The sequence below is a fragment of the Hydra vulgaris genome, chromosome 09 (assembly GCF_038396675.1).
Source record: "Hydra vulgaris chromosome 09, alternate assembly HydraT2T_AEP".
NCBI classification, from domain to species: domain Eukaryota; kingdom Metazoa; phylum Cnidaria; class Hydrozoa; order Anthoathecata; family Hydridae; genus Hydra; species Hydra vulgaris.
Window position 1 is genome coordinate 13,552,208 of NC_088928.1, and position 21,647 is coordinate 13,573,854.

The 21,647-nt window shown below is 28.0% G+C and overlaps 1 long non-coding RNA gene across 1 annotated transcript; it reads right to left on the minus strand.

Moving 5' to 3' along the window:
• Nucleotides 1-19,377: 19,377 nt before the first annotated feature.
• Nucleotides 19,378-21,647, minus strand: LOC136084581 (uncharacterized). Its single transcript, XR_010640653.1, has 2 exons — nucleotides 21,459-21,647; nucleotides 19,378-21,181 (listed from the first exon to the last, which is right to left on the minus strand). It is a non-coding gene; the product is annotated as an uncharacterized LOC136084581 (long non-coding RNA).

The following is a 21,647-nucleotide window of genomic DNA, read 5'->3' on the forward strand; positions in this document are numbered from 1 at the left end:
GGTAAGACATGCAATAATTTTCGGTAAAAGTGATAGCTGTCATAGTTGACAGATTATCAAAGAGACGTCGCACAGTGGGTCGGATATTAGACATATGGTGGACAAAATTATTTTGATCTTTTTTTTTTTACTAAAACCCTTTATATATCCAAAGAATCACTTTGTATTAAGATATATTTACTTTTATTATAAATTTTAGTTAAATAGTTGCTAATTCTAAAATTTATTTAACAAACTTGATAAAACTTTAAAAACGCGGATTTGCAATTTTTTAGTTTCAAATCCCATAACTTCTTAATATTGTGGAACTGAATAACAAACTCTTCTGGTGGAATAAACTAAAAAAAAATTGATGCAACAAACTTTAAAAATAAAAATGCGCACTTCAGAAAAAATGAAAATTTATCACTAGATTTAAAACTCTATTATCGATATTGTATAATAGATTTGAAATATATAGATAAATTTATAGAAATATTTAGAGAATATAAATGAATATATAGATTTGAAACTTTATTATTGATATTATTATATGCCCACGACGTTTTGAATAAGTCTGTAGATTATTTATCATCTTTGTATATAAAAATATATTTTTTTATTATTAATCTATTAGCCGCACATTCTGGATGAATAATATTACAATGTTTTTATTATTATAAAGTCTACTGAGTTCTAAAGGTACTATGCAAATAATCAACAGGCACTCTTCATTCGTCACTATTTTCATTTTAACTTACCTGTTTCTAAACACTATATCCTGTAGCACCATTAAAACCAGCCTTGCATCTAAACGTCAGTTTAGTTAATTCCTTAGCACTATGTTTTGTATACCACATAGCTTTAGAAAATCTTTTAGCGGTATTTGTACTGAATAGCCATCCATTTGAATGTTCTTGGAATAGCATTTAGCTTTTGAAGATCCTATACTATTATACAAAGGATATATGTGGCAGCCGTTTTTTCAGCACCATTTCTTAGAAGCTGGTATGTTGATTTTGATATATCACCATTAATTATGAATGTTAAAGCTTCATCAAATGAATATATCTAAGCAAGTTTAATGGGTGTTTATTTTAGATAATAGAAATTTTTGTGCCAGTTTTGTACTTAAACTCACTTCTTAGTTTCAATTTTGTTGCATGTTGTATATTGCATGTTGCATGTTGCATGTTGAAGTAATTTATGGCTAAATAAAGTATTAAAAACATTGTTAAGCTTATTCTTTTTGTTTTGTTACAAGCTTTTTCGAAAGAGCGACATGGTTTCCCAACTTTATTAACTGATGATGTAGCATTTAATGAACTGTAGGTGTATTGAAAATCTTGAGCTAGCCAGTTTTTATTACTTCTCGCAAAATGAGTATTATTATTTTTTGCAGCTATCAACTTTTTACATTGTAATTTTATAAAGTTTTTTACTCAGAATCCTCTAGTTTAATATCTGCAGAAACTAGAACAGTTAATTTTAATGAAAAGAATGGTATATCATAAAAACTAGTTTATTTTGTTGTATAAGTCCGTAAATGTCACCAATTCTTATATTATTACTATATAAAAAAACAAAAAAAATGTTAGGTTAACAGTGCAATTTGTATTGAATAAAATAACAGACAAAATAACATGTATTTTTGTTTACGAGAAATAAAAGTTGATTTCAAGCAAATAACATAAGCTACAAGACATTATTTTAAAATGTTAAAGAAACCAAAAGGGGAAGTTAGGGGCAATCTATATGGTTCAAATAGACCAATTTCAAATGTTTACAAAATATTCAATCCCGTGGACATGCGCACTAAACTGGCAGGCAAAAAATATAAACAATCTGCAATAAACATTTAGGAAACTTGCATTTTATTATTTTTTCACCTAAAATTACAGCTCTAGAAAATATGGAATGAAGTATAAAATATATAAATATTAAAATATATATATATATTATGATATATAAATATTGTAATAAAAAAATTAATAAAGTTATATGTAAATATATTAGGAAAAAAGATATCACATAAAAGCTGGAAACCAATCTGTTGAACGCATTATTGGCATAGTCAAACAATTTAGAATTTTACAAACCACCGTGCCGATCAGACAAATTGATTTGTTAGATGATATAATGGTTGTAATATCGGCCCTTGTAAATTTAAACAAAGGCATTATAAAGTGATACAATGTTTTGCAGAACTGTATGAAACCTAAGCTAGATAAAAAAACAACCTAATGAACCACACCTTTCTGTCTTTATCAATTTATTGATAAATCTCCTACCATTTTGCTTAAGAATATTTACATAAACTATATTTATATATAACTAAGGGTAGTTTTATTTTATCTAATAAAGCCTAAGGAACCTTTGGGTTGTGTTAACATCACAGAGCCCAACTAATGATTCATACAGCAAATAATATTGTAGAGCTGTTTACCTTGCAAATATGTTACAAGCCTAAGGCATTTTGCAGTGGGTAATTCAGAATCAAAAGGTGCATACTGTTTGTAATAAATTGCTTATTTTATTTAAATATGACATTCTTCTATTGTGTTATATTACTATATCTAATAAAAATATAATATGAATACATAACCATAACATAAATATTAGTTATCACTAAATGGTACTTTTAATAAAGAAATATAGTAATTAACTCCTGCATTGAGGACAGAACCAGGAACTTCTTGGTTTCCTTGTAACATATACACATGAGTAATGAAACCATTTTTTGGAACAACTTGCATTACTGCATGAAATCATGAGACCAAATTCAGGTTTCATGCAAAAACAACACTGTTTTCTATGTTGAAAGTCTTCGTCTCTTTTTCTGCTGACAATTTCTGGTAAAATAACATTGAAGAAATATTTAGCCAAAACATCAACAACTACTTTAAGAAAATCATTATCACGCTGTACAGTACACTGTAAATAATTGTTTTGCTCAACTGGGGACCACATAAAAAACTCACCGAAGGTAACTTTGCAAACGAACATTTGTAATTGCATCTGGAAAAAGTAATGGTGATTTGATTTTAGACCATTACTATTAAGGGGAAATTTTTCATCACTTTGCCAGTTAATAAAACCATTTTTATAATTATATGGGCATTTAATCTCTAAAACACCCTTTCCATGACAAGAACAGGTAAATATTCCATCAGGAGAAGCTCCCAAAAAAAGCATATCAGTCATAACATAAAAACCAGAGTTAATAAACGAAAAATTGCTGTGCTTCTTTAACTGGACCTCATAATATGTATTTTTGGCACAATTTTCCATTTTCTTATTGTATTATGTAAATTTGCTATAAAAATCTTTTTTATATTGCATGACTTCTTAGATAAGAGATTCACTGAGAACAAATTTATTTGTGTAAAATACATTAAAATATATTGAAGCTGTAATTCTTCCTGCCCGATGAACCTGCCAAGCTGATGATAGATTTTGTTAATATGTTACTTTGGCAAGTTGATCGCATTGTTTTTCAAAATAAGTTCGACTAAAGTCTTGATAAAGTTGTTTCTGGTAAACAATTCATCTGATCTTCAGAACCTGACTCAGTATCACTTGATTTATGATGGCTATTACTATCTAAGCTGGTAAATATAACAGATTTAGGATTGGATTGGCGCAAGCTGTTAAAGTCGCTGACTGATATGCAAAACGATGGGTCAATATATGAATAATTCCCATTTAATTTAAACATAGTTGATGCTCTTATACTTTTTGTTTTCTTTTTTAATACAAGCTCATTAATTGAGGGTAACTGTCCTCTTTTTTTATTTTTGCTAAAATTCATAGCACTTAATGGTGCTTCATTAACACTGCGCTTTGAGGCATTCCATGAACAAAGCTGACTTGTTGACGCATCTTCTCTATTTAAACGGTGGTGCACAGCAGCCTCAAGTTTAAAAAGTAGAGCTGCAATATGTGAGCAAGCTGAACCTAGTCCCACTGGACAAGTGCAGTTGCTTTTTTTAACCCACCCATCTTTGTGAAGACAAACCCATTATACATGGAACTTTTTATGCTGACTCGCTGGCTTGGAAGAACCTAAACAAAGATAACATCTATTTGCAGTAAAATATGAAAAGTTATTTCTATTTTATCAAATTTTTGTCAACTTTGCTATACTCTAAAAAGTAGTTCTCAAAATTTAAGATTTATTTTTTGAATAATGAAAAAGTTGGATGTAATGAAATGTTTATTTAATTTCTCTTACTCTATATAGTGTAACTAAGTTATTTGACAGTGATAGTGAACAAAAATCGCTTTGCTACTAATATACTAAAATTAAGAGCAAACAAATTAGTTTAAAACCAACATATAGTACATATACCCACATATACATATATGTATATGTATATAAAAATGCAGCTGTGTATGCAGTAAATTTATTGCAGACATGTGTATGCAGACACAATTAATAACTGATTATGTATATTTCAACTATGGACCTTGTACTTGTTGTCTCAAACAAAGTAATAAATAAAAAAATAAAATATAACCTTAGTTTTTATAAAACAATAATCTTCGTTGATGCTGGGAGCATACCAACAATCCTGCACATGGCCACACAAAAAATATGTTTTATATGCCTCCAATCATTTATATACTTTGATATTTTCTTTTGTAAACTCACTAGGAGTGTCTATGAGAAAAATTAAAACGTCTCTCCAAGTAATGTCAGGCAACTTTGTAATGTCTTTCTTTCAAACTTTTATTAAAATTTTTTGGATTTACTTCGATTGGGTTTGAAATATTAATTTTTTACTTATTGATAATTGATTTTAAATAGTTATGTTTATCAAGTATAAGTAAATGTTGACTATGGTTAAACCGCTATTTTAATTTTGTTTTGCCTGCCAGTATCTGCGCGCTTATTGTTTACATCTTGCTTATACGTCACTTGAAATTGGTCAATAGGTTGTACACATATTACATTTACAAGTTCAAGCATTCAATATAGGTTCTTGTAGGTTCCCTAAATTATGTGACACTTTTTGTACAAAATAAAAGTATTAAATGTTAAAAATTTACCACGTTATTTTAAAGCCAGATTATAAGTGTATTATAAAGGCTGATCTTTACTTTATATTTTTTTTCGAAAAGCTTTAGTGTTAAATATTTTAAATATATAAACTAATCCCGTAAGCTCGTAAAATTTTAAAACTTACTGTTTACTATAGCTATGCATAAAAAATAAAAATTTCACGCTTTTTAAAAAAAAATTTTTTTTCATTATTTATGAAACCGCAGTTGATTTTTGTGGTTTTAAAAGATACTATTATACTCAAAACAATTTTTAAAATTTTAAACGAGAGTATTACAAATACGTTTTACTATATGGTTTTGAAAATAATAAACATTTATTTTTTAGGTTTTGTCCACCTGGCCCACTGTGCGTCGGTTAGATATTTGGTGCTGCATAAACAAATATTTTGCAAGTTTTAACTTTGGTTTAATCATTCCTTTTTCAACGTTATATGATAGCTTTAGGGTTTTGGTAGAAGTGACTATTAATATAGTCTGTACTGCCGAGAGGTGAAGGGGCGAAAAGGACAGTTTGTCCCGGGCGGCAGATATCCTAGGGGCGCCAACTGCAAAGAAGGTATATAAAAATTTTTGGCAAATAAAGACCCCAATCAGGGTTGCTTTCCCAAGCGGCATGAAGGCTCTCGGCGGCCCTGAATACAGTTTATTATTTTTTTAAAAGAAAGTGAAAGGGATTTTTTGTTATAAAACTTTATAACCTTAAACATAGCAGGGAACACTTGGTACACATTTATTAGTGATACTTGATTAAGGTATAAAGTCTCACATTAACAAACGTATCTTGAAATTTATTTCTTTTTCTTTCAAAATTCAGGATGCCATAAATATACGTCTAGTCATTTATATATATATATATATATATATATATATATATATATATATATATATATATATATATATATATATATATATATATATATATATATATAGCTTGAAAAGGTATCAACCAAGTTTCAAAAGTGTTTTCAGGAGAGTATAAGGAGATTGTAATGGTGTGTGAAGGATTAAATGCTTTCGAAAACCACTTACTACTTTTTATGATATTTCTCCACAAAAACTGGAAGCAAAAGTATTAAAAGGGGTGACCAACAGGAACAGCTCGATACCCGAGTACTTGTTATAATAAATTATGTAAGATGCAGCAAAGATTCTCCTAGACTTATTGCTTTTGATAATCATGAATCTCATTTAGCTATTGAATGAATTTTTGTAAAGGTAATAGAATTTATGTTTCCATTACTCCACCTCATATGTCTCAAAAACTGCAACTTTTTGACCGCATAACAATTGGGACTATGAAATCATTTTAAAACACAGCATATGATAATTAAATGGTCTCTTTTTAACCATACATAGTTTAGCTTTGACTAAAGTGATGTAAAGTCTAGTGAAAAGTATTGTGGTATTTTGACTGTTATAAACTGTTAAACTCGTCGCTAAAAACACCTAATCAGTTCAAAATTTATTATTTATATTTGATGTTTTTTTTAAAACAAACAAATATTAATTTTTATGTAATTTTTTTAAATGTATCGTCCACAATTATTTTCTTCGCGTCCATAATCATTTTCGTTGTAGTCCAAAATTATTTTCGTCGCGTCGATAATTATTTTTGTCCTATTCATAATTATTTTCGTCGCGTCGATAATTATTTTCGTAATAAAGATACTTTATTTTTCAAATGTTTCACAGTAAATGAAGAAAAAAAATCCAAGTATAATTTAATTACATAAACTTATTACGTTGAATACCTTGTAACACCTACTCATGCATGTGAGAATAATAATTTTCAAAAGAGTATCCGGTAAAAACTTAAAATTAAAATCTCAATATTAATGATAATCATTTCTTGTAGATTATTAGGTCGTGGTTATAGCCTTTTCAATAAATTTTTAATCACACCAAAAAACTCTTCAATAGGATTAAGTTGAGGGCTGTAAGGTGGTAAAAACTGGATAGTACAATTACTTTCTCGAAATGCCGATTCTAAAATTGATGAATAGTAGAATCGCGCATTTTCCATTATTACAACATATTTTCAATCACTTAAAGCTGGTCTTAAACCTTGCTCGATCCACTCGTTCAGGCTAGCAGCATTAAAGACCCCAACCTTTAGTTTAAGATCAATACATCTTACAACTGAAATGGCGCATATTAAGCTAATATTCCTTCCTCTTTGTAAAGTACGGGGTACTTCCAAACAATGGATATCCGTGATGTCGCGTATTGTGCAAATGAAAACTGGTTGTATCAATAAAAATTAGATCAGTATTTTGCGAAAAATAAGCATGATTGCAAAACGTGAACCTTGTAGCTATTATATGAGCTGAATTTCTCGAAACAACGACTGATTTAAGCTTTAACGACCGATTTAAGCTTTTTACGGGTCTCATTTATTTTAGTTCTCTTTTTGTTATAGTTGTCGAGCATTTATGTTCTTCGGGCATTATTCTGTAATGTCAATCCTAGTTAATGCATTATTTGCATTAATTAATAACTCAATTTCTCTCTTTCTTTCAATATTATCTCTAGCCGCTCTGTCACGTTTTTTAAGAATTGTGTTCGTTCAAGTTTTCGTATCTAGTTTTGAAAGACCTGTTGCATTTGCGATAGATCGATTTGATTCGTTGCTATTCATCATTTTTTCTATTGTAGAAACATTTTCTTCGGTTGCAGTTTTGTTTGTTGTTTGTTCTACGGTTTCGACATTTGAATTATTGAGGTTTGCATTGTTTTCGTTCGCCATTAAATGTTTTTTTTTTTTTTTAATTTACAATGTTAGTCGTGATACATTATAATAAACAATTGAAATATATATATATAATCACAAACATGTATATATATATATATATATATATATATATATATATATATATATATATATATATATATATATATATATATATATATATACAGTTTCGGTACTTTTTAGAAATTCAGTAAAAAGCAAAATTTCGGTCAAAATCATACCGAAAACTGATTTTTATCTACTTTAGAACTGTTAACAATATAACTACAAAATTTTAGAGAAAAATAATAACAATAATCTAAAAATTAAATAGTAGATTAAATAATTAGTAATACCGTAAAATATTACGAAAATCTTTGCGTATAACAAAAAATAACAATTTATTTGTCACGGAACATTTAAAACACTATCGTATCGCATGTTACCAAGCCCGATTTAATACACCACATTTAATTTTTTACAATGTATCGTCGAATCTCTGTACTTTCCACAGTTTCAAAGAAATCATATTCAACAAAATATAAAAATATCTTCATGAAAATAAATTACTTTATAAAAATCAATTAGTTTTTAAAAAAGATAATTCAACTGAACAAAAATCATTTGAAAACTCGTTCGGAACTTTTATTTACTCATCAAAAGCTTTTAATACGTTTACACCACATTTTGATTAGTAAACTTGAATACTATGGAATAAACTATAAAACTTTGTTCAATTCGATTTTTGATATACTTATTACGCTTAAATAATGTTTATTCTTACTTATTTCACATTATATAACTATAAGGATAACACATCAGCTCATAAAAAAATTATAATAGTAAAAAAAAACCGTAAAAGTTAAGAAAGATTTTTTTTTCCTATGTAAATTTCTAATTTGAGTTTTCAAAGATTCTTTTGGTTTTACTGAAAACTGAAAGGTATGAACAAACTAAAACAATGGGAGGTAAAAAAAATCTTTTTCAAACACAAATTAACTACAAAATATAGAATTATTTAAAGTAAATAATTATATATATTGATTAGCCTATGGAATTGCATCAAATCAAAAGGGTAAGATGAATCATAATATAACTGCAGTTTTGACGAATTTTTGACGATTGATGACGATTGATGACGGATTTTTGACGGTTGATGACGCTTGAGGACGGATTTTTGACGAATGATGACGGATTTTGACGGTTGATGACGATTGATGACGGATTTTAGGCACTTTTCTAAAATAATGGTTGCTTTTAATATAACAATAGATAAAATTGTTTACCAAAATTATTTATAATGTAGTCATGAATCCAGTAAACATGACAGACCTTTATGAAGTTTCACGAAATAAAAGTATTGTAGCTTAAAGAAAATACTTCTACGGTCTATGGATATTTTCTGTTACTAATCTTTTTTTTTTTATAAGTGAAAAAACTATGTGAAATAATGTAAATTACAAAGTAACTAATAATTTTTTTTTAGTTCTCTGTGAGGTTTACATTTTTGAAGTATTGTGTTGCGATTTACCGCGTTTACTGTTGCAACTTATACCCTGAGCAGGGTAAGTATGTTTTGTTTTGTTTTTTTCAATATTTTGCCGTAAATATAACATTTACAAATTTTGTAAATTAAAGGTGTAATATTTCCATGTTTCGCGAGTCAAAATATAAAATTGAATTTATAATTAAAATAGTACGGACATGACTTCTAAAAGAGCGCAATGATCTTATCACGAAGCTTTCACAATGTGATTATTATATATTATGATTATGTTTAATATAAATATATATCAAATACAACTATATTTTAATACTCTTTAAATTAAAATAAACGCAAGATAAACTTAAAATTAAAATAAACTCAATAAAAATTAAACAAAACAAGATGCAGCATAATAACTAAAATTGTTAAGAAAAAAAAAATCAAATGTTATTTTTGAAAAAAATAAATTTTTTAATGTATTGTTTGAAAAAGACTAAGGTCAATTAGATAATACACATAATCGTATGAGTTCACTTTGTAGTTGATGTATATGTAATTTAATTAAATATATAATTAAATTTTGATTATCTTGCAAATTGAGTTATTTTTAGTTATTAGTTTGTTACGTAACGATATTGAGATTGAGGGGCCACGATATGAAATCGAGAGTTAGGAAAGTTTTGTTTTTTTTGAATGGTGTAATAAAGTTTCCTATTTCCCTTGTGTTGTATTCATTAACGTTATTTATAAAATAGTTATTTATACAATTAATATGGTACTTGACCTAATTTAAATTTTACCATAAACAAAATATTTTAGTAAATTTTAATTTAATTAATATTAAGCGCATTCATTTCTTTAAAAAGGGGTTCAACGTGTGTAAATTTGTCGTTATGGTAGATTAGTCTTATAGCATGTTTCTGACGTCGGTCAATAAAAAACTTTCAATTCATTTGATTAATTTGATCAATATAAAACTTTCAATTTAGTTATATGCGTACTCGCCCAAGCTATATTTCCATATATGACGGTAGCTATGTATAAAAAAGAAATATAAAAATTTTGAATAACTTTGCAACAACATAGGTCTTGCCTTATAAATTAGACCTATGTTTTTTGATATTGTAATGTTTAAAGCATGTGAGCTTTCGAAGATTAATTTTCATCAATTATAACTCCTAATAATTTAGTTTCATGAGTTTTCTCAATAATTATATTTTCTATTTTTAAAGAGGGTAGAATATTTTGTAGTGTGTTACTTTGCTGACTTGAATGAAATAAAGAGTATATATTTTTTAGGGATAACTTATTTGTTTTGAACTATATTATTAATTTTTGGAGTTCTATTTGTTGGGAACAAACGAGGAGCAAGAATTGAACCCCAAGGTTCAATTCATGATCTATTGTGTCGAACGCTTTTGACATATCTACAAAGACTCCTAATACAAATTTCTTTTCACAGGTTGATTCACTAATCCTATTGGTGAGGTCTACGATAGCTTGCTCTGTTGAGTGCCGAGTTTGAAAACCATATTGGTTTTAATTCAGGATTTTGTATGTGATTAGGTATTTATACAAACGGTTATAGATTATTCGTTCGAGGAGTTTTGAAATTACGGGAAATTGATATTGGTCTGTAGTTATTAAAGGAGAAAGTTTCTCCAGATTTATAAATTAGAATTATTTTAGCCATTTTCAAATGATTGGATACAATTCCTGTAATTATTGAAGAGTTGAATAATTGGAAACTGGGTTTAATTACTTCTGAGAAAACATTCAAAATTTCATTGGGTGGGATATTATCGATACCTAAACCTTTAATAATTTTTAATTGCAGATTTATGTTCTTCTGGGAGATTTATGTTCTTCGTTTTTAGTTCTTTGAAATCTAGAAAGCAATGAGAGTCCTTAATGTAACTTTCAAATGAATAATTTTTAGGTTGAACTTTAGAAGCAAGTTTATATATTTGCAAAGAATTTGTTAAATTTTTTAGATATAATTTTTTTAACTCTTTTCCGTTTATGAGAATTTTTTGAGGTAGTCAGTTTATTTATTTTTTTATCAATTAAGTTTATTTTTTTTTTTTTACTAATTATTTCTTTTATAATATTACAGGTTTTTTTATTATCTTCTTTAAATTTTTGGATTTACTTTGAATAAAATAGTTTTTTTAGCTTTAATTTTATTTTTTCAAATAAATTTTTATATTTTATATTTTTATATTTTATATACTTAGACAAATTATCATTATGTGCAATGCGTACGGAAGTAAGCGGATGTGTTTTTTTTTATTTACGGTTGAAAAAAGTTTAATCTTTAAATAAATTTTTATAACAACATATATTTATTTACAAAAAAAAATAATAATAACAACAGGAAAGTTTGATAAATATAGCAGTCACAATTGTTAAAATTCAAAAAAATTCTAAAAGAAATGTTTTTAGAATATAAAAAAAAAAACTGCAGCTATGTTTTGAGAATATAAAAATGAGATGGCGATTATATTGAAAAAGCAAGAACAAATTGATATCGACATCTTAAGTGCAAACACCAAGATATTTAATGAAAGACTAGAACAAAAAGTTGAACGAAAAGTTAATGATAATTCTAACGAAATAAATATACATATTAGCTAATGATTTAGAGGATGTTAAGTTGAGCTTGAATTTCCACTAGGAGCTGTTTGATAAAAAAATTTGCCAGTATCGACGAACGAGAAAACGAAAAATCAAGAAAAGAAACATCATTTAGTGAAAATATCAAGGGAAAACAAAAAATTTCTGAAGATAAATCCAGAAGCAAAAATCTGAAAATTGATGGGTTGTTGGAAACTGATAAAGAAAGCTGGAATGAAACAGAAGAAAAAATTCGATCGTGTTTTGCAAATAAATTAGAATTAAAAATTGCTTTTTGCAAATAAATTAGAAGTAACCGGAATAGATGTAGAACGGGCTCATCGAACAGAATTAAAAAGAAATGGACGCCTCAGAACAATTGTTGTTAATTTGCTGAGGTATAAAGACAAGATAAAAGTTCTGAAAGAATCATATAAGCTTAAAGGAACTAACGTGTATGTGAACGAAGATTTTTCCGTGAAACAGTGGATATAAGGAAAAAGTTATTGGTGGAAGTGAAGAAAAGGCGATCCAATGGTGAAAATGTTTATCTTAGGTATGATAAAATTATTACTTCAAAAAACTCTTTACTTAAATTTAGTATTAATAAATTAAATCAAAATTAAAAAGTTATATATATTTTAAATGAATATTTAAAGGTATACATATATAGAAATTTTTTTTTAAATGGCGGAATTTTGAATGTTTTTGATATATCTACTAGAAAAAACACGATACTTTAAACAAATGACTTTGACCCTAACGTGAATTATTTTAATAACTTTCCAATAGATAATATTTATTTTAATATAAGTGATGTCTTAAGTTATTTAAAAGGAAAGCGAAAAGTTGCGCGCATCAATGAAATGATAAGTAACGTTACTAGAAAGTCAATTCAATGTTCCCTCAAAACTGTGTTATGAAACAAATAACATGAAAAAGAAGGCTGAAAACTTTGATGAAATTAAGAGCTTGAAAAAAAAATTCTATGTTCTGACAAAAGGACTATTGTTCAACTTTTAACACTGGCACCCCCATGTTGGTCAATATTAGAAGTACAAAATAACTTTGCAGTTACAGAATACCAAGCAAAAATGGCTAGACAAATTTTTAATAAAAAAGGATTGTTAGCTATCTCTCCGTTGTATAAAGGTAAAGTCTTATACAAAGAAATAGAAGATTCTCTTAAATTTTTTTATGACTCGAATGATTTATGTAGAACTATGCCTAGAAAAAAGATTATGTTAGCATTCAAAAGAACGTCCATAAACAAAAAAAACTGCTTTTGTGTAATTTAAAGGAACTATATGTATTATACAAAGAAAACAATCCAGAAATACAAATAAGTTACTCAAAATTTGCTTCACTTAGACCAAAGTGGTGCATTTTGCCAGGGGCAAGCGGTACACATTCTATTTGTGTTTGTTCTTATCACCAAAATGCTAAATTGCTAGTAGATGCCTTAAATATTGGACTAAAGTATAAACAAAGAATGCATGCTTTCACAGTGTGATAATTATCCTGGTAAAGAACCCCTTACCTAATATTTGTATGAGATTTTTGGAGAATACGAAGATGATTTTGAGATACACTACAAGCAATGGCAAACTACTGATCGTGCAACACTATTGAGTTCAACAGCAGATGTTCCAACATTTGTTGAACTATTAGTATCTTGCTTTGAAAAGCTACAAGCTCATTCTTTTATTGCTCGCTCTCAATCACAGTACCTTAACCAACTAAAACAAAATATGGATCAATCAAACATTATCATTATTGGCGACTTTGCTGAAAATTATGCTTTTGTAGTCCACGATACAAAGTTATCATTGAAACACCCAACAATGTTCTTTACATCCATTAGTGATATACTATAAAAATGATAATGGTGTACTGAAACATATTTCTTACTGTTTTATATCAGACGACATTACACAAGATGTAACTTACGTGTCCAAAATATTTCAAATAATCATACCAATATTAAAAATAAAATTTTTCTATATGTCCATATTACATTTATTCACTGATGGTTGCGCAGGATAGTACAAAAATTGTAAAAAGCTTTTTTGCCTTTAAAGTTGAATGGAACTTTTTTGCCACGTCCCACGGAAAGTCACCATGCGATGGGATTGGTGGTACTGTAAAAAAATTAACAGCACAAGAAAGTTTAAAACGACCATACAGAAACCAAATTCTCACTTCAAAAGCTATGCATGAACTTTACATTGAGAAAATCAAGGTTGTTAACTTCATTCACATAAAGGGATTAGACTTACAATTGCAACGTGAAGAGCAAAAAGAAAGGTACACTGGTGTAACAACTCTACCTGGTACTCGTAGCTCTCATCAATTTATTCATCTTGGAGATAACAGGGTTGGGGCAAAGAGGTGTAGTACGGATACTAATTATACAATAATCCACAATCTTAAAAAGAAACAAGATATATTTCAAATTGATACTGTTACTCTAGGAGGTTATGTAGCTGTAGTCTATGATGATAAGTGGTGATTGTAACTGAAACCAACCTAGAAGAAGTTGATGCTAAAGTTAAATTTCTTTACCCAAAAGGTCCATCAATCTATTTTAACTGGCCTGAAAGAGACGACAACTGTTTTATTCCCAACACTAACATATTGAAAAAACTATCTGTTCCACAAGGTTGCTCTAGTTCCGGTAGAAACTATGTGTTTGAAAATGCTGAAATAGAAGAAGTACAAGTAAAATGGGAACAATATTGTGAACTATTGTGAACACAGTCAAAATAACTTACATCTTCGATACCTTTGAAAATCTTGTTTATTCAAATAACTTTTTAAATTACGATTAACTTATTTTCATTTTATTTACAAATATTGTTTGGGAATTTCTTGAAAAAGTAACACATCTTCGAAATTAAAGTTTTATATGTTTCAGTTGTTTTTCCAGTTAGATTTTTTTTGCCTAGTAAGATTATAAGCAGCTAAAAATAATAACAGCAACAAAAAAAAAAATTTGACGGGGGTGTTTTGAGATATTGGGCCCCAAAGTTGGTTTATAGAAACTAGTTGTTTTATTAACTTTTAAGCATGTTCCTTTTATATTTAAGCATTTTAAGTGCTTTATTGAATTCAGCGTCAAAAAAAACATTATATATGTTTATTTTCATAGTTTTGCCATTTTTATTTCCTGTTTTTTTAAGAAAAATGTTTTTTCAGAATGTTATGAAAACCGGGTCATTTTGGGAAACCAGGTCAATATTAAAATTGCAGTATCTTGTCAACCGCTCAACATTTTTAGCTGAAGTTTTGCATGCAATATTTTTTTATAGTTAGGAATAATGTGTCAAAATATAACACAAAAAGAAGACACATGGTTCAATGGACTGGGTGATTTGATGTGGAATTACCCTGACGCTAATTGTGAGTCGTTAACTATTGAAATTCTTAATCAGAAAACCAAAAATATTTTTATAAACTTCTCTTTACAGAATACCTAATGGTAATTTTAAAGCATTTAAAAGGAAAAGGAAAAAACACTTAAAAGGAAGGCAAGGAAAAAACACTTAAAAAATATATTGCCAAAACTCATTAAAAAACACATTTACTTAATTGGTGACTTTAACATAGATATTCAAAAATTAAATAATGATTCCTACGCTAAACGGTTTGTAAATAATCTACTTCAGAACAGTTTAATACTTGTAATTAACAAACCAACGCGCGTAACACGAAATACTTCTTCAATTAGTGATAACATTATCACTAGTATTGCCATGACTTGCCAAATCAAAAGTGGAATATTAAAAACTGATATCAGCAATCATTTTCCAAATTTTCTTATAAATTACTCTTTAATTCCTGAATCTAAAAATTTCTTTGCAACATATTTAAGACAAATAAACCAATCTATTATAAAATTTCGAGAATTTTTAACAGAAATTGATTGGAATCTTTTAACTGAGTGCAATACATGGTGCATACAACTTATTTTTACGGTTGTTTTCTTAACAATACGAAAGATCCTTTCCAAAAATTAAAAAAAAAAACTAATTCCAAAAACTTTAATAATCCGTGGATGACAAATGGTCTCAGAAAATCATCTAGAAAAAAACAAAGGTTGTATGAAAACTTTAAAAAAAATAAAACTTATTACAATGAAATTAAATACAAAAAGTATAAAAAATGTTTTTGAAAGAATAAAAAAGCAAATTAAAAAAAGTTATTATTTTAACCTCTTAGACCATTCAATAGTAAATAGTAAAAAGACATGGGAAGTAATTAAAAAAGCTACAAGGAAAAAACAATTACAAAAAAACACCACTATTCCAAGTAGATTAAAGCTAAACTTGAATAAACAAATATTTGATAAGAAAGAAATAGCTGAAAACTTCAACAAGTTTTTTATAAACATAAAAAAATATTAGCAATAGATATAACTTCTAGAAATAAAACATTCCAATCCTATTTAAAAAAAACTTACTATGTAATGGATGAGTCGGAACTGTCTCTAATGAACTTCAGGCATCCTTTAATGCGCTTAAAATAAATAAAAGTGCCGGGTTTGACAATATTAATGTTAATATTCTAAAAGCTGTTTTTGATGTTATTAAATTACCTCTTTTGTTTATTTTCAATCTTTCAATAACAACTGGTATTTTTCCTAATCAATCAAAAATAGCAAGAGTAGTCCCTGTATACAAAAATGGCGACAATTCTATACCACCTAACTACAGACCTATATCTATTCTTTCTTGCTTTTCAAAGTTGCTTGAGTGTATTATGTATAACAGACTTTATAGTTATCTTGAAAAACATAATATCTTATTCAGCAAACAATTTGGTTTCCGAAAAGAGCATTCAACACATCATGCAGAAACTAATTTATCCAGTCAAATTCTGGATGGGTTTGCTATAATTAGTTATAAGACATGCACCTGAAAAAATCTGCGCGGACATTTTAAAGGATATTTATTTAACTATTGTATTTCGATATTAAATGCTATATATATTTTGAAAATACATATATTAATACTCTTAAATTTCTCTTAAGAAAGTTTGCGAAGTTTTGTACATAAGAACGCACGCACTTTGCGTTTTACACTCGATATCAGTTTTTGCACAGTCCGGCTGGACTTTCTCGGTAGCTCTAATCCATTTATTTTTGAAGTCTTTAATGTTTTTGGCTTCTTTTACATTAAAACTTAGTTTTCTTTTGACAAGAGCCCAATATCTTTCGATAGGACGAAGTTCGGGACGATTTGGTGGATTGCAGTGTTTTTCAACGAAATCTACTTTAATCTACTCTAAGCCAGTTTAAAGTTGTCCCAGAGTAGTGACATGATGCTAAATCGGGCCAAGGTAACGGATTACTTGTGTGTGTTCTTAAAAAAGGCAAAAGGCATTTCTTGAGGCATTCTTTTATGTATATTTTGGTGTTAATTGTTCCCGTAGTCACAAAACAAGAGCTTCTTTCACCACATTTACAAATTGCTTGCCAAACTAAGAATTTTTAAGCGAATTTTTGTATTCCAATGCATTTATAATTAGAATTTAGTTTCTTACGAATAATTGCTGAATAATATTGACGTTCTGGAAGAGATCGGAACTATGCAGCACTATAAGTTTCATCGTCAATAATCAAACAAGATTTTTTGGCACATAATTTTTATAGAGCAGCTTTGAACACGAATTGCAACATTTTCTTGCTTTTCTTCACTACGAGAAACTTTTTATAAGATTTATAGTCACAATTTATCTTCAATCTTTTTATAGTGGAAGCACTTGTCATAAATTTATTCGCAAAAGTTCGAACAGAAATCTCCGGTTCTCTGTCTTAGGCATCTTTCACTTTTTTACCAAGATCTCGTCTAACAAAACATTTTTTTCTTCCACTTCCTAATTTCCTTTTGATTGTACCAGTGTTGAGTTGAGCGTTTCACAACGCTCTGGAATAATCTCAAAGCAATCAACAACTCTTTAGAAATTGTTTTGTTTGATACACCGGATTTTCAACGAGAAAATGCAAAAAAAATTTCGCTTCTTATCTTTAATCGATGACATTTCAATTAAAATTAATTGTTTTGATAACAGAATTGTTTAAATTTTTAATAACACGAATACAATGACATTTTAAAACAATTAGCGATTTAAAATGATGCACTGTTTCCGTAAACACCACATCAGAACACGCCCAGATTTTTTCTGGTACATGTCTTACTTTCGGCTTGTTCATCGACTTGTCAAAAGCTTTTGACACTGTTGATCATAAAGTTCTTTTGTATAAACTAAAAACATATGGAGTAATAAATGGCTACAAAGTTACCTTAAAAATAGAAAACAAGGAGAATCTAATGATTCAACGTGTACAAAGTTAGAAACAATAAGCTGCAGAGTTCTGCAAGCCTCTATTCTTGGACCCTTATTATTTCTGATTTACGTAAATAATATCTGCCTATCTTCAAACATGCTAAATTTTGTTCTTTTTGCTGATGACACTAATCTTTTTTATACGTATTCCAATATAAAAACAATTTTCTTTACAGTAAACCGTCAGTGGGAAAACCTTAATGACTGGTACATTTTATTTCATCACCAATATAAATCCGATGACTTGCCTCTGCAACTTCCTCAGCTAATAATAAATAACAATATAGTAAACAGAGTTTCATCACTTAAAATCTTAGGAATAATATTTGATGAACATCTTAATTGGAAAAAATATATTACGCTAGTTGAAAACAAAATTTCTAAAACTATAGGCATTATACATAAAACAAAACAACTACTATGTAAAAAATGTTTAATTGATTTATATTACCATTTATTCATAGCTACATAAGCTATTGTAATATTGCTTGGGCATGTACGTGCTCTTCACCATTGAAAAATATATCGTCAGCCCGGAATACAAGTGTCGTATACGACACTGTGTTTAAATTGAGAAATTTGCATTCAAAGTTTAAAGTACAAAATCTCTTTATGTAAATTTAGTTACACGTTGAAATTCAACAAAGTTGACTAAAATCAATATAAGTTGTTGTTTAAATTGTTAAAAAAATAAAAAAAAATAAAAACTTTTCCCGTAACTAAGAGCGCTGTTTTTTCAAATACAACAAATGTATTTCGAAATCAGAACATTTTGTCGGAATACAATTGTCATAGATGCAATTAATTTGATAGTAAGCGAATTAAGGTTAAATTTTCTTATGTTGTAACTAACAATGACTTATAACTTTAGTATAATTTTATTTCCACTGTCGTTCGCATTTTTTCCTTTAATTCTTTCTCGGTAACCAATTTATCGGCATTATATTCAGAAATATACAGTTTTTAATCTTCAAGCTTCTTATATAGAAATTAATAAGCTTCTTATACTTTTTTTTTTTACATTAAGCAATTTTTATTAATATTATTTATTTTCAAATAATTAAAAATAAAATAACTAATTTATCACACATCTTTTAATTTGTCTGTGAAAAATGATATAAATAACTTAAACCTTAAATATAAAAAACAACCATTTCCATTATTGTTCCTTTTTTTTATAATAAAGAAATAAATACATACGTTTATTAAAACATTTTACAAAGTGATATATTTAATTGTTCAGACTTTGTGACTTAAAAAGAGTATTATAAAATTCAAGATCATCACCATCAAAATATTTTATCATTGACTTAAGGTCATTAATTTTTTTATCTGAGAGCAAAAAACGTGTTGAATCACTTTTTAATGGAGGAAATTCTTTCAGAATTTTAAGTATTTGTTTATTCTTTCTCTGAGGGGTACCTTTTACCAATCTTTCTTCAATTAACGGACCAGAGAACGATGTTTTGAATTTAATATGAAAAGGTAGATGTTTTTCATGACACATTAGTTTTACCTTTGCAAAAGGCACTTTATGGAAATATAAAGACTTGGAAGCAGGTTTGAAGTTTTTGAAGTCATCTTTGTACATTTGTATGACTTTCAACTCTACTCCAGAAGTTTTTTCAATAGATGACAGTAACTTGAATAAGGTAGGAGGACTGTAAATCTCAAAATGTCTTAATTTTTTCTCAATCACACTATGCGCAGTGTCAATATTCTGTACTGAACTATGAACAGGTTCACTATACTTCTGTTCAATGAGTGGTATTCTGCTTTCATTTTGAAAAATTTTTATTGCCATAGACACAATTGAGTTCTTATTCTGGGGAACACATGAATCAGACCACAAAATAATTTTATTAATTGATATATTAGGGCAGTCTTGAATAATTAACTTTAATAGTTTATACAGACAACTTGCAAGTTCATTTGCACCTCTACCAGCCATAGATTCATTCCAAAGTGCACAATAAGTTTTGTTATTCAATGATCAGTGGGCTGTGAAATTATAACAATTTAATTTTCTTTTGTAATAGAATGCAGAAATATTAGCAATTGGAAGGGGAAATACTTTTTCTAAATCAAAAGTTATAACTGCTGTGGTTTTGTATTCTCCATTTGCAACTTTAGCTAGGTCACATTTTCTTTCTTGTCTAGTTAATAGCTTACTCTCTCTATGCTGCAGTATTTTTTGATCATCTTTTTTGTTTTTATACTTTTGACATAAATCACACAAATCTTTCTTTGGTATATGAAATGCCAAATTAAACTCTGTATTAAAAGTTGAATAATAAACATCTTTTTTTACATTGAACTCTGGGTAAGTTTGTATAAACAACCTGTACATTTTAATTGTACTTAATGACGGCTCTAAATATTTTTTGTTAGTATTCTCTCTGCAATAGTGTGAATCAACTGTTGGAAAACTATTTATATGTTCTCTGATCTTATCTAAGACTTGATTAGGAGTTTTTCTACAAACCATTTTTCCTTTCTTCGGGGACCTTGGTAGTCCACTTACTTTATTTACCATGTTATCAAAATTATAGTAAATTCTTCTTTCACTGATATCTAATGTTTTTAGAAAAAATAATTTACAAACTCTGCTTCTAACATTGTTCTTTTCAAAATGATATTTATAAACACACTTCTTATGTTTACTAATTCCTAAACTTTTACTTTTTCAATCCCACCTTTCTATATTTTGAGTATAAAAGTTAAGTTTTTTAGTGTCACTTAAGTTCCAGAAATAAGAATGGATTTCAACTCTCTCATTAGCACTAAAAACTTTAAAACATTTTAGTTTACACACTGAAGAACAAGCTTCTCCTACTTTTCTCTCTGGTCTCTCTTGACCATTTCTATCTATGTAGGCCTTGCCACACTGCCTTTGCTTTTTTCTAACATTTATTTTCCACTTGTTAGTATTTCTTTGTCTTTTTCTTGTGAGTTTTCTGCAAAATATAATTAAAGTAACAATAAATCTATTGTATTGGAAATTATATTTGTTAAACTGCCTATTAAAAGTAGAAAAATTAATGTTATTAAAACTATAATTTAGAATATTATAAAAAAACAATGCTAAAATAAAAATAAATAAATAAAAGGTAATGATAATAAAAAGAAATTTCAAGAACTTATTTTGAATGAAAAAATAATGATCTCTTTAAAACTATTCGAGCACAAGACGTATTGTAATCAAATCTATGTACACAAGTATATTATATTTACTTTTCATTGTTAGGAGAAATGATAGTAGAAGAAAAAGATGAATTAGTAGGGTCTTCCACTACATATCTAGAAGTTTCTTCTTCCATTTGGTGGTTAGGCTCCAATACTATTGGTATCGGATTATCAGCATCACAAGCCATAAAATACTCCATATTTGTTATAAAATATTCCATATTTGTTACTTATCTT